Genomic DNA, 15,815 nt, shown 5'->3' on the forward strand with positions numbered 1-15,815 from the left:
GTGACTTGTTACGTAGATGACCGCTCAAGCAATTATATAGGCACGTGTATATTACCTTTTTCATAATGCTGCAAGCGCTACACTCTCTGCTGCATTTAGTTGTACATCGAAAGCTAAGATCAAAAGAATTACGAAATAACAGTCAAATTGAACATTGCGACGTTAATAAAATTAATATACCGTCAAATGGCTGGACGTTAAAGCCTCTATCACTTTACTGTAAGGCCAAATAAGTTAAAAACAATTAAAAATGACCAACGTTATCTCACGCGTGGGTAACTAGGAGCGGCTTGTTGATCATGATGAACAAGTATGCAATGACACTAGAAATGAAGCAAGGTAATGCGGGAACAGGTAAATATAAAAAAGATGTTAGTTCAATTTTAATTAAATAAGTAGATTAACTTACTTATACTAAGATAAAATTTTAGGCAGAACATTTTTGATCAAATGCATCATAGCAGATGTAATGGGTTAAGAATATGTTTCAGTAGCAATACCATCGACTGTGAAATTAGCCAACACTCCTCGCAAAGATTTTCCATGTCTGACGTGCAAGTATATTCACTCAGCGTTTTCCATTCCAGTAAACGATATACCATGAGAAATAAATGTGGTTTACACTTTCCATGCTATACAGCAATTATTGTCAAATTAATGTTAAACTAAATCTATTGTTAGATTGGGTAAGTAAACAAAGACAATTTCCATCCATAGTAAGAACAGTGAAAGTTTCGCCTTCTTCAGCGTTGGTGATAACATTAGGAGACTCCCATCGGGCACTTATTTTGGTTACGAAAAATGGTAGGACAAGTTTTGATGATTCCGTGTTTTACAGTCACTTTTTTAAGAGTTTTTCAAGCTTTCACATGTTTCATTGCCATAGAAGTGTTACGAACTACACAAAGTTCCTAGATATAATCCGTTATGAGAAGTACGTACTCATAGTGTATTGCTTTAAATTGAGGCAAATTTATATTTCTATTACGTATGACATTATACAAATTTTATTTTGACTTTAGACTTCGTAACAGGGCATTAAGAAATACCTTTAGCCACCGTGTGATTTCAGAGAATCAGGACACAACTTAAAAAACACAATCACCCACACCCTCTCATGATGGCAAAAACTTTCTAATTAAAACAGTCCTTTTATTTATTTTCAAGGAAAGAAAAGCTGACATAAATGTACTTTTCCATTACTTTGCTCTACCTTTATGTAAGTATGGTAAGGCATAATATTGCTGATACAGTCACATACAATTATGGATAACTGAGGGCAGTGGGAAAACACAAGCTTATTACATTAGTATGAGAGTAACGTAATTCAAAATCGAGATAGTAATACAAGATTGATTAATTGTAGTTTCAACAAAATTTTGATTTGATCATATCATGTGTAGGTACCATAGATATGGTGATTAACATAACGATATTAATACGGCTTTAGAAAATTAAATAATCTGATGTTTGAAAGCCAACCCCGTGGCTTAAAGGCAAAAATTGCTGTTCCATAGGCCACGTGCTAAAAGTCAGAACATTTCTGGAAAGTTTTATCTTGTTTTGACCATTTTTGATTGAGTTATTTAATCTAAAAGAAGGTTTAGAAAGGCCCATTTTTCGTTTGAATATGCGCATACATTATGACGTCATCATCCAAATTTTTTAAATTCGTGATTTTTTAGAATTTTTTATTAATAGGTATCTCTATATCAAAACTTATTGGGTTATCTTCATTTTTTTTTAAAAAAGTGCTTTTTCCCATGGTGCCACCTTCACCTTTTTATGTATCTTAAAAGATACTGAATCAAATTTAGTCTGGGATAATAGTTGTAACGGTGCTGGCATCAAAACATTTGTGACCACATGACGGAATTAAGATCAGAGAATGTAACTTCTTTCACAGGTATAGTCCACCACCGCGATACTTGTTTTAAATATTTTTTTACACAAAATATACTCATTTTTATAGACAAACATAAAAGAAAACAATCCTTTATTCTTACACCATTATTTTGAATTTTGCATACTTTCAGAGAGAAACGTTAACGTCTGTCTCCGTTGGATTCAGATGAGAATTCAGACGATTATGCCGACCCTGTTCACTGAAATGCGGTAGCTCAGGAAAAATAGTCCAATCGAAGGTAAAGGTTTTGGTGACAAGACTAAGTCTATTGTTTGATCCTGAAAGTGATGAAATTTAAAGAAATATAATTAGGAAAGTTATGGTCGTCAAAATAAAAAAAAAAAACAAACCATGATTTACAAGTAAGCTGACAGGTGGACATTACTCATCATTCATCATCATTCTCAGCTTAACGTTCGTTTTCCATGCTAGCATGGGTTGGACGGGTATATTAATGAATTAATGAATATTAATTACTATTGCTTGAAACAGTTTTATTTCCCTTTTTTTTAATTTAAATATTTTAAATGTTACTATTTTTTAGTTCTTTTGGAGAATAGATACTAGTAACGAGGAATAAGAAAAAGAACGATAGACACCACAAAAGAAGATAACAGTTGACCAGTTCCAGAACTGCGTTGTTTAAAGAAAAGGCAAAAATCGTATCATTGAAAAAACAAAGGAAATCCGTACCACAAAGGAAATCCATCAATCAATTTCAAAAGCAGTAATATCTGGTTCTCAATCTGGAAGTGGTAAACTTGTTTTTGAACACTAAGATTTTTTAGTAAAGATATGGGGTGGATCTGCTACTTCTCGACAGTTGCCTTTTGGCATAAACAGTTCATTTTTTCTCACAGATGACAATAGCAGTAGTGGTGACGATGGAAGAAACATTAAAATATTGTGTGTAAAATTAAGTCTGTTGTGAATGAGATAATCCATTGTCCTTGGATTAGAGGTTGTTGATAGATACTGTGGATAATAAATATATTGTAGCAGTATATGTTGTTTCGTTTGATTCTCTCATCACTTGAAGTAAACTTTGGTGGAATGCATCCCCTTTCATCCCTTTTTTTTAAGGTGCAATACCACCTATAAAATTTTCCACAAAAGCAATTAAACACCAAAGCCTTTTCACACGTTTAATAATCACATCATGACTCACTATTGAAAAACGCAAAGAATGTTTACTTTTTCATGTGAGAGTACTTTGGCAAAACGGATGGCTATCTTTGATTGCTTGAGGGTGTACATTGAAGAAAACACCCGTTCCAAAACATGAGAACTAATGGCTGACATGCTTAGCAAAGAAAATGCGAAATACAATGGGTTGACGACTAGTTTTATTAATAATAGCCGTATTTTGTCTGTATCTGTGCGGACCATAATGGTCTTTATAAGCAATAACTAGTACTTATGTATACTAAAATAGGTTTTCAATATAACTATTGAGCTCCAGTAACTTATTAACACTTATTTGCATATAATGTAAAAAAGAATATTTCTTAACACTTTTATGACTTGACTACATATTCGTCGTAAAATTATAATTGTGTTAATTTATAAAAAAGAAATTTAAAGAGTTACGTCAATTTTTTTTTCTTTAAGTAGAATACTGGATTTTAGTCATTTTTAAGGGAAAAATATTGGTGTTTCAAATTTACACTTAACAGTATGTACTTTGAACTCCCAAAATGATTAATTGGATGCAAGTAAGCCTGACTGTTGCCAAGACTGCACAGAATTAGGATCGATCTTAATTTTCCTGATGCTTGTTTAAAAAGGTGTTAATGTTAAAGTGATGTTTTTAGTTCTTGTTCGAATCAAAATGGCCCAAACGGTTTTGCCCATTAACAAAAACGTCAAGAATGCGTTGAAATTGCCAAAGATTCAACAATTCGAAAAAAAGGCATTGTATTGTTTAACAAAGAACATTCAGCAAATGATTCTTCTAAATATCAAAGTGAACGAGATTACAAAAAAGACAAACCTTCGTCTCGCTGCAGCTATTGTGATGTTATTGCCATGAAGGAAAATTACTCTAGGCACAATAAGAAATGCGTTGCAATGACAAATGGTCTGTTCCACTGTCATTACTTGAAGTGGAGGAGCATGAAAGAGAATAGGAGTAACTACATCGCAATGCAGATATAACTAGCCTTTTAAGACAGGGATATTAATGAAAAAGGAGTTTTTTCTCCAAAGAATAAGAAGCAACTGAAAAACTTCTGTATTCTCCCTTTGGAGGGATGATAGAAAAGCTAATGGATTTCGGCTGTACTGAAACAAACACCTATGAACGTGGAAACATGAGGATTGGTTAAATTCACTCATGATTGGGATCTGTTTCAGACCCTTGAGTAAATATTTGCCCTCCCTGTAGCTATTAACTTCGCTATGGCGTTGGTCCCCAGCTATTGAATATAACTATATGTAACTATTTATATAATGGGTTATACCTTTGTAATCTTAACTTTTCTATGGCAAATAATTAAATTGAATTAAAAAATTGTTAAAATAGTCGAAAAGCTAGTCATTGAAGACGACAGTTTAGATGAGGAGGAAGAGGCTGGAGGTGTGGTTAATGACGAGAAACTCATTTCTGAAGAAAAAAGTTATGTAATGTGTGAGACTATAGAACTAGCAATAAAGAACCAATGTATATATATATGTATATGTTAATCAAGCTAAGGACACATGGGAATCTGTCTTTCCTAGCTGATGGAGTGTACAGACATGGTCAATGGGTGGGTAGCTTTCTAAAAATAGTCCAGCATGTGTTCTGACAACAAGATGTACATCTCTAAAACCGGACTTGTGTTTTCAGGAATCAATTGGCCACACTAGGCTTTTAAAAGAGTCCTTACAAAACAACTGTTCATTCTTTATTAAGACATCAAATCTCTATAATAATAGCCGTCGTCTGTCTGTCTCTGCGCAACATGGCGGAGCAAGTAGCGAGACCCGCCAAAAATCCCCGCGGCCCTGCAGCTTTATTTCGAATCCCCGGCAGACCCCGTTTTTTTTAACGGCCTTGCTTTGCCGCTCATTGTAATAAACCAATCACGAGGCTCCATTTTCACTAATGACCAATCCAAGTGCTTCGCGGCTCATGTGCGACACAGTCTAGATGTACTAAGCGCTTAGTCCGGTGGTAACAACGGGCTGTTTCCTGTGTTTCTGTTTAACCGAAGTTGTGATAACGTTTTTTACCTATACTAAGCGCTCAGCTTAACATTTTTTTAAACTTTTCCCGGGAACATTCCCTCAAAAATAAAGAAGGTTGGCCAGCTGCTTTCGCTATGACGGGGTAACATTGAATTGTAATCTGGGTTTTTATTTGACCTAAGTTGTCGAAAGTTATTTTTTGAATAGTATATTACCCCGGAAACACCATAAAGTTGTGTGCACTTCACTTGATTTTCTACACACTATATGGCTGTACTAAAGCGCTTTACTTGAATGTGTGGCACAGTTGACGGTTCTTATAAATCACTCAATCTGGTGTTTAACGCTGGGTAACACAGCTACTTGTGGCTTAACCCGGCATTTCAACAGAGTGTATTCTGTGTTGTGTAAACCAAAGCTTCAATAGTTTTTTTAAATAGGGTCTTAAGCCTAAACGCATGTGTCGCACGATTTACCTGTACTAAGTGCTCAGTCCAGTGTGACAATTAATTTGTTAACCTTTACTGAAACTTATTTCGCAAAATAAAATAAAATTGACCAATTGTTTTTCCTATGACGGGGTAACAAATGGTTGTAAATTGTGTTTTTATTTTGGCTAAAGTTACAGTAGAGTTATATTTTCAATAATACACTACAGCCGAAACACTATAGTGTTGTGTGCGCTTTACTCCATTAACGACTGCGTACCTGTACTACAGCGCTCCACCTGACCGTGTAGTACAGTTTACGGCTCTTATTAAGCGCTCCACATAGTGTTTAATGGCGGGTCACACCTTGACTTGTGGCTTACCGCGGCGTTTCAACGCCGGGTTTCCCGGCTAGTATAATATATAACTAGCTGTTTCCCGTGGAAGAATCCACTGCATTCCATTTAATTTATGTAGCAGATATATGTCCATCAAAAAACAAACAATACAGCAGTGCGCATCTTACATCTGCATTATTATATAAATGACCAAAAAAATTAAAGGTTTTCAACAACTGCAGTATTTATGTGACATTTAAAATCTAAATCTACTAAAATTACTTGCTCTGACCATCTGACAAATGCGAAAATTATTCGGAAAGAAGTTTCCAAAAGCATTTCAACATACATCTCACCCATAAAATTTAAATCACTTAAAACGCCACATATATACAAAAAAGCTGATCAATGTCAAACACAAATCTCTCTCATTGTATATGTTAAAATCAGTTAGTTTATTGCAAACCCTGCCAAAGGTTGACACACAATGTGAAAAATAAACAATAAATTGTGCCTCTGACAGAATTTTTTATCTAAGGTGTAAAAAAATGGATTTGCAAGGACAAATTATAATGCAATAAAACATTATTTGATATATTGCATACAGTCCCTCCTCACCAAACTTTAGACAAAATGCCAACAAAATAACGGTGTTTAAACCTAAAATTAATAAAGTCCTTTTAGCAATTTGCATGCTGTTTTACCATCAATAAAGTAAACAAAATTTCAAATCTCACATAGTATTCTGTCACAAATTTTCATAAAATATATATATAAGTCATAATGAGTCATGTTAAACAACAGCAATCAATCTGTATATAAGTTCATTTTATGTCAATTTTTGCACCAATTTTGCAACACAAAATACAAATTCGAAATAATACTAAAATCTCTTATTTTGGTCTTTCGCATACCGACGGTCTCCCACAAAAGTTTAATCAAAATGTAAAAAATGAGAGGTAACGACAAAATCAAAGTTTGCAAAATTTAACTATTTCAGTACATATATCTACTGCATATGCCCTCTAAAACAATATTTTAATCCAAAATGCCAAAGAAAAACAGTTTGCAACAAAAATCAGTTATTTCGATAATATTGATACACTCTTTCCTCACAAAAGCTTCACAAACTGTAAAAAAAAGAATGGTTGTAGGGAGTGCTTCTGATTCAACAAAAAAAGTTTTTTTGACATATTGCATCTAGCCCTTACCCATTAAATCTTACACAAAATTTCCAAAACTATATACGATTTAGAACACATCAAATTTAAATCGAGAAGGATCAGTCATTTCGATATATTGCACGGAGTCCTCCCCAGTAAGAATTTATACAAAATATAGAAAAACAAAGCTTGCAAGGTGTAAAATAGAATTCTTCTTCTGTGTATATATATATGGTCCTTCCTCGCAAAATTAACATAAAATGTCAAAAAGGTTCAGATATAACATCTAACACAACAAAAATCAGTTCTATCAGTATATGTCACGCCATTGTCTTCCACCAAATGTTCCCCTTAAAGTTTCACAGACACAGCCTGTAAATTAAAAACAACTAAGATCAGGTATTTTGGTCTATTTCATACCATTCTGTTCCAAATAACTTATAAAATGTAAAAATTGAGTGGTAAAACAGAAATGTCAAAAAGAAGAAAAAAATAGCTTACAAAGAGTATAAAATTGAAATCAACAAAGTAGCTCTTTTGGTGTATTAAATATAAGCCATACGCACAAAAGTTTACACTAATTGTAAGAAAATGGTTGTGTTTAGTAATTCTAAATTAAGAAAAGTCAGTTCTTTTAGCATGCTGATTAAGGTTTTTGCCCACAATTTGAAACAAATTAAATTTACATTTTAAAAATAAGTAATTTCTGAACTTTATTTTCAGAATATTTGGAGGAAAAGAACTTCGCAAACCAAAAAAACCCAGGAAAATGTTTAAAATTTTCAGGGTTAATAACGTTTGATGTGTTTTGTGGGAATATATATACTGGGAATCTTTAGTTTAAAGCTAGCATTAGCTAGCTACAGCAGCTAATAGCTAGTCACTTAAATATAAACTGGAGACTTAGCTAGGTATAAAGAACATGGCTACATATATATATATATATATATATATATATATTCCTAGCTAGCTAGCTAGTTGTTGGTTGTGGTTGGCTTTTTATGATGCTAGCTATAAAACATGTCTGGCAACAATAATATAATCAAAACTGAAAATAAAACATGAAAAAACCTTACAGAACCTTGCTATGATTAATTTATAAAACCATGCTCTTCTTCAAATGTTTTTTTAAAGATTTATTTTGAATGAAAGAGTAGAGAATACTCAAAAAGAACAGCCATCTTTTTCGTAAACACAACTTCCGTTTTATGCTGGGAACTTCATTTAACAGTCCGTATGCTTTGTGAATATCTAATACCGTTTCATATGTAGCGATACCTATATATATATGCTAACATAGAGTTTTTTGGCATAAGGGTATATATATTTATATCGTTATTAGCAGCGGGTTATATATTTACAGCTTATGTGCGATTTCTATGAAGTACATCCCTAATCTTTTTAGTTAAATTTTAGCGTACAACCACGTCATAAGAAAGTGACCCGTGATTTCCGTGTCGTGGACTCACAGTTTTACTCACGCAAGGGAATTAATATATAAGATACAGGGCGAATTTGACCGCATTTGCTCTGCAGGGAGTCTTGCGGCGGTCCCGGGTACGCTATTTTATCCATAAATACGAAAAATCGTGTAGCAAAACCGTATGCTAAATTCACCACATTGGTCGATAAATAGCTACCTACGTTCAGAAACATGGGTCGAAACCTACCTGCCCTTGGTTATAGTTCTGTTCATCTTTTCTAATGTGTTGTGTCCTTTTTATTTTTTATTTTTTTAATTAAGTCCTTATAAAAAGGGAGAATTGTGCTTTTAGAGGCATTTTCTCTAGAGGAGTACAACCTCTACCTTATTTTCAAAGACCTAGCAGGTAGATTTCATCATTGCGGTGGCTAGGCACCTTTTTGTAAATTATTTTCCACTTGACTAACAGAATCCAAATTAACAAAATGCTTGGCATATTTGTACATTTTTTATCATGAATAATATTCGTGTATTGTTTATTTTAAGGGTTAAAGAGGTCAATGAAAAGACTTACTGTTTTGGCTTATTAGTCGTCACAATACCAGTGGTGATTTTTTGTTAGTAGGAAGATGGAGTGGTTTCTTGTGAAGATCTCCTGATCAGCCTCACTGTTTCTAAAAAGATTAGGGTTGAACAGCAGCAAAACTTTCCGAGCTATGCGTAACCTAGACAGTTAGATGTGCATATTTGACATGGCTAGCCTCACAAAATCAAGGGATATACCCTGTCTATTATTTCCAGGAGGGACGATGGCTTAGATGAAGATTCCTAGAGTATTTAATGCTCATTTTGAGCTACGCAGACCCAATTAGAGCCCGCGCTCTACTAGACAATTTCCGGCAACATCCAACAGACCCAAACAGTGTGCAATCTTCCCAATTTCCCAAACATGGCTTGGGTTAACCCAGGGCTATAGTAACATTCACTCGCCCATGTTGAATCGCCATCAAGAGGAATCGAACCCCTGTCTCCCGCACAGAGTACGAGAGCTATAACCACTAATCTACGGCTCCAAAACGCTGTAATCTTGCTGATGTATGTTTGAAATCCTCATGTTGTATTTGGATTGCAAGAACTTCAAGTGAATGGAATCAAGATAAACTTACCTCCATTTCCTCCACACCAACGGTGGTTGATTCTTTAATGCCAAATGCAAAATCCTTGCCACAGAAACAAACCAAACTTACTGTAAGAGCAACCCGTCTGAAAAGCCTTCTCCCAAGACTGCATCAATAACTCTAGGTAATACGTGCGACACCAGTTCTAACTAACTAATGTGTTACTCCTAAATCTTTTCAAAAAGAAAAAACAATTGTGTCAATTTGAAAACTAAATTATTTTTTACCTCCTATTTTTACAAAACAAAACTAAGGAGTTCACCTCACTCTTCTCTGGTAACTTAAAAGTTAGCAAGGGGAATTGCTTCCAGCTTGTCTTTGGGTGTAACGACCTCACTTATTACCCTAGTTCAGTAAGGTGCCCAAGTTCACTAACTTGCCCTACAGGCTTGACAACCCTTCAACCCTTAGTCAAATTATGTACAGTGTGGTCCTGTCATGACAACCTCCTGTGTAAGGTTGAGTGTTGAGGCCCTGTAACACATGTGGAAAGCTACCTCTTGTGCGCCAGAACTTGTGACTCCAGATTGAATTCTTTGTTATATTATATATTTTTAAAATATGCATTTTTTCTATTTGTGTTTGTTCTGTAACCAGGTTGCTTATGTTGTTAGCTCTGTCTTATGTCGTATTGTTTGTGATTGAAGGATTGTTTTCAGACTTTAAGATTTTCTCAGAGAATAGTTATAGGTCCAAGTTGGGCAGTACTCATGCTTGTAATAAGCAAGAAAGTGTATTCAGCACCTTTTTCTGGGAGCCTAATCCCAATTTTATTTACATCCACCGTCACTGTAGACAAGATACTTAAGTGCAGTTTCCTGTATTGTAAACCTTTTTATTTCATGCATACACATCATTACTGTTATTTGCCCAGGATTACCTATTCAGGTTCTAATGATACTGTTATCAATGAGGGTCCTATGAAAAGTGTCTAGTACATTTAAGGCATGGTATTCTGGGTTGCTGCCGCTGGTTTCCAAGTCTGCCTTTCTAAGGGGCGGTTTTTTGGTGAGCCCAAGCATTACAATACGATTTTTTAAGTGTTCATGTCTAAGGTCGGAAAGCTTTTTTGTTTCCAGGTGTACTGCTTTTCAGTCTTAGTCACAACCAAGGGCTGGGTTCCAAGTCTACCTTTCTAAGCCCTGGGCTCTGTGTCACTAGGTATAAGCAACAACAATAGCATTTGTAGTTGTCAACTCTTCTTTTTCCAACGTTTAATAAAGTTATTGGTTTTGGCGGATGGTGTCAATGGATGTGGTTGGTGTCTTACAGGAGGCAGGGGATGCTTACTTAAGGGCCCGTGCCAGAACCCAAGCATATGTAAATTTCACCAATCCTCATGTTTCCACATTAGTAGGTGTTTATTTCAGTACAGCCGAAATCGATTAGCTTTTCCATCATCCCTGTAAAGGGGAGAATACAGAAGTTTTCCAGTTGCTTCTTATTGTTTCATACGAAACCACCTTTTTTCATTAACGTCTCTGTCTTAAAAGGCTAGTTATATCTGCATTGCGATGTAATTACTCCTATTATCTCTACGTAAGGCATGCAAGTACAACAGTTGCTCAAGATACAATGCTATTCTCCTGCAAAAACGATAAATCTACATTTTTATACCTTCTGCCATGGCTCGGACCGTGTTTAAACCGAAGACCTTCCGCATCGCTCTGTGAATAGTAAATAGTAAATACATTTATTTGTTAAGTTAGATTACAAAAAATAAACTTTAAAAAAAAAAAAATTGTCTAGAGTATAAATAATGCAATAATCTAACCTAACAAGAGAGCTAGTCAAATAGATAAATCTAATCAAGAACTAGCCCCCCTGTCAACAAAAAAAAGTAAGATAGACATATATATATATATATATATATATACGTGGTAGAAATAAATTAGAAGACAAAGACAAAACAAACAAAAAAACACAAGAAAAACAAACAAAAAATCAATAAATGAAATAAGATAAACAAAAATTAAACAAAATTAAAAAAAGAATATAGCTATATATATACAAAAAAATGAATAACTAATTAAACTTAAATTTAAATTTAAGTGTAGCAAATAAATTATTAGTTTATATATATTCCTTATAAGTATTTACTTAACAATTGATTTGTAATTATTTTTTTGCACTGGTTTTTGGATAGTGATGACAGCTTTTTATCACTGTGTTGGTTATTAATTGTATTCCAGCAACGGATTGATTGATATTTTATACTATAAATTCCATACCGAGTGTTACTAACATTTGGAAGTATTAGGTTATTGTTTGATGCATTTCTAGTATTATGGGTATGAGTATTTGCAACCAGAGTGAAAATGCCTTGCAGAGGTTTAGGCAAATTTTTATGATAATGATCATACGCAAATAAAAAGTCTTTCAGCTTAATTGTGTCAGGAAAAGTAAGTATTTTGGATTTATTAAATAATAGAGAAGTAGGGCTGTTTGCAGGTTTGAAGTTCATAATTTTAATTGCTTTATTTTGAAGGGAGATAATTCTATTCAGGTAGGTGCTTTTGTTATGTCCCCATATTTAACATCCATAAGTTAGATGTGATGAGAAGATAGCATGATATATATTAGTTAAAATATTATAGGAAACATAGTGTCTTATTTTAGATAATATCCCAATGGATCTGGAAAGTTTTACTTTAAGATTATCTATGTGTATATGCCATTTTAAATGTTTGTCCAGAGTGATCCCTAAATATTTAATAGATTCAGAAGGTAAAATTTTATGGCCGTTGATTTTTATTTTGATATCATAGTCAATAGATTTGTTTGGATGGGTAAAAAGGATGATTTCTGTTTTACTAGCATTTAGGGATATTTTGTTGGCCCGGAGCCAGTTGCAAAGGAATCTTAGATCAAGGTTTAATTGCTTCCTTATTGATTTTAAATTATCACTAAAGTTAGTATCATCTGCAACATGGTGGGCTGTTGAGTATTTAATTGCATTGTTTAGATCATTAATATAAATTAGAAATAGTAAAGGTCCAAGTACAGACCCTTGGGGTACTCCTATTGTTATATTTTGGACATTTGAATCAAAACCATTTATTGAAACATATTGTTTTCTGTTACTAAGGTATGATCTGAACCAGGAGTTAGATAGTCCTCTAATTCCATAATTTTAAAGTTTTTTTAAAAGGATTGTATGATCAACAGTGTCAAATGCCTTTTGCAGGTCAATGAATGTGCCACATGCAAAGTTGTTGAAATCTAAAGTTTCTCTTCTTTTCTCTGAAGAGTGCATTATTAGTGGAATGATTTTGTCGAAAACCAAATTATATTGGGCGGTAATTGTTACATTCTAGACTAGATCCTTTATTTTTATATATAGGTATAATTTTTGCAATTTTTAAGTTATCTGGAGAGATGCCAGTCGAAAATGATAGATTTATTATCTCGCATAGGGGTGTTGATACATTGAATTTAATAAGTTTAAAAATATTGCTGGGTATACTAAAAGGTCCGTTTGTTTTATTTTCATTTAAAGAAGATATCAGTGGTATTATTTCATTTTCAGTAGTAGGATTGATAAAAAAAGAATTGTGATTTGCGTCATTAAGGTAATTATGGAATGGTTTATTAGAAGGTGAAATTTTATTTTAAATTTTTCTCCTACTGTGGAAAAATAGTTATTAAAGCAGTTAGCAATATCAACAGGATTATTGTTAATTTTATTGGTAATTTTTAGGCTAGTAGGAACAGTGGATTTCATTTTGGATATGCTAATAATGGTTTTGATTCCGTCCCAAGTTTTTCTAATATTATTCGAGTTTTCAATAAAATATTTTTGATAATGTTGTTTTTTACTTTTTCTGATCAAATTAACAATTAAATTTCTGTATTGTTTATAATTATTGTGTAACATATTTTTATAATTATCGTTCTTTCTGTAATTTATGAATTTTTTCAGTAATTTATCTCTTATAGTGATAGATTTACATATTCCTTTTGTAATCCATGCTTTAGATTGTTGCTTATATTGTTTTTTTGACATCTTCTTTAAAGGTATATGCTTATCTAATAATTGGTTTATTGCATGATTAAATTTATCAAATAAATAATTAGGATCACTTTTACTCAGAGAAATTTCATTATCCCAATTAATTTTAGTTAGGTCAAGTAGAAATGCTTCTTCGTTGAATTTTGTATAGTTTCTTTTATAAATATTTTGTTTTTTAGAATTGGATTTTATGTTCAAATTTGGAACCAATAAAAATTGAGGTAAATGATCAGATATGGATGAAGTTAGGTTTCCTGAGACACAATTGGAAAATTCAAGACAGTTCGAAAATATGTTATCAATTAGCGTTTTAGATCTTGGTGTTATTCTTGTTGGTAGTGTAATATGTGGTATACAGAGATTTGAAAACAAATTAATAATGAAATCTGAACTTTGGTCGTCTTTACTGATGTTGAGTAAATTTATATTAAAATCACCGGATATAAAAATACTTTTGTCTTCATTCATAGTTTTGTTAATTATTGGTTGAAAATAGTTAGAGTTAAAATCATCAATTGACATTCCTGGATGTTTGTACACACAGCCTACAATTGTATTTTTTCTTACGAGGACTAATTATTTCAATAAATATAGATTCTAATTCTTTAGAATTGTATATATTCAGATCATCTCGAATCTTACAATTAAAGTGATTGCGTACATTTAATAATGTCCCTCCTGCACTGGATTCAGTAGGAGTGTGGAATAGTTGATAGCCTTCTAGATTAATATCGTAGTTTGGATTCAAATTTTTCATAATTTTTGTTTCAGTAATAGCTAAAATGCTAAAATCAAAATTTAAGATATTTAATATGGTCTCACGATCGTGTTTATGTCTAGATAAAGAAGCTATATTCAGATGGAAAATAGAGAAGAAATTTTCAGATTTAAATTTTGACGAACAGAAGTCATTGATATCATAATATTGACAATTAATGGTTGGATTATCATCATCATTAGCTTTATTCATGTTGGATGACAAATTGTTAAATTCTTTTAGAAGAGCCTCGATATTTTCTGAAGGTTTCATATTAAGTTGAGAAGATGTGTTACATTTAAAATTTATGTTTTTTGAATTGAGAAAAAATTGATCATTATTTAGATTTTGAAAAGGTAGTGTTTTAGCTGTGCAATCAATACAAAACCATGGTGTTGTGGACTGTTTTAGTAAATTATAACTGGTATTATCTAAGTTGTTACATTTTATATGAATCCATTGGTTGCTCGGTGGTTATTATTAACATTTTTTTGCAAATTTTACAGGGAAAATTGGTCATAGGTTGTTAATTTGTATAAAAGTAAATAAGTGCTATAGGAAAATAAATAAATAAATATTAATAATAAAAAAAAAAATAAAAAAAAAAATAAAAAATCAAAATGAAAAAAATATATATATATATATATATATATAAATAAATAAATAAATCACACAAAACACCAAAGGGAAGCTACTTAGTAAATGTTATTCTCACGAGAATTGAACTGGTGGTTGAGTGGACACAAAACACACACAGGGAAGTGTATGTATCAACTTTTGTATAATATTCTGAAGATGACTTTGGTAAAGTCGAAACATGTTAAAAATAAAACGTGTCGTAATTTTTATGAAAATACACAGGGAAGTAAAGTAAATAAGTTGGATGAAAAGTAGTTTTAGCTTTCAGATTATTAGCTAAAATAATAAATTGGATAATTCTAGAAGTATATACTATATATATAGATGCAAAGAAAGGGAGAAAAACAAAATCAACAAAAATGCAGTCTGAAAGTTTACTCAGCACAAGGTTTGTCATTATGGAAATTTAAAAATGACGGTTCACATGAATATACTAGACCAAAAGCGCGCCGTTAAATTCATAATGGTAGAGACAATAAAAAAGTATGATAAATAAACAGATAATAAGTTAGGTTAATACAAATTCAGTTATAGAAATCAAAATCAGGAAACATTCCTACTAATTCATATACATTGTTTATTTTTGTCGGGCGATCATTTTCATTAATTTTCATTGAAATAGATCCTTTCCAGGACCAGCATGCATGTATTTTAGCTTTTGTATACAGTTGACGACACATTCCAAGTAACATTAAGTCATATTGGCACAGGTTATCAGAAATAAAAATATCAGAACTGTTCAGGTTAGGAGAAATTGACGTAAGATCAGTATCCTTTAACTTTTTTCTACGTTCCAGAGC

At 32.6% G+C, this 15,815-nt stretch overlaps 1 long non-coding RNA gene across 1 annotated transcript; it reads left to right on the forward strand.

Annotated features, from left to right (window-relative positions):
* The first annotated feature begins 11,092 nt into the window (after nucleotides 1–11,092).
* LOC130649430 (uncharacterized) lies at nucleotides 11,093–15,028 on the forward strand. The gene is made up of 2 exons (XR_008983048.1): nucleotides 11,093–13,624; nucleotides 13,799–15,028. It is a non-coding gene; the product is annotated as an uncharacterized LOC130649430 (long non-coding RNA).
* Nucleotides 15,029–15,815: the final 787 nt, after the last annotated feature.

The sequence above is a fragment of the Hydractinia symbiolongicarpus genome, chromosome 1 (assembly GCF_029227915.1).
Source record: "Hydractinia symbiolongicarpus strain clone_291-10 chromosome 1, HSymV2.1, whole genome shotgun sequence".
NCBI lineage: Eukaryota > Metazoa > Cnidaria > Hydrozoa > Anthoathecata > Hydractiniidae > Hydractinia > Hydractinia symbiolongicarpus.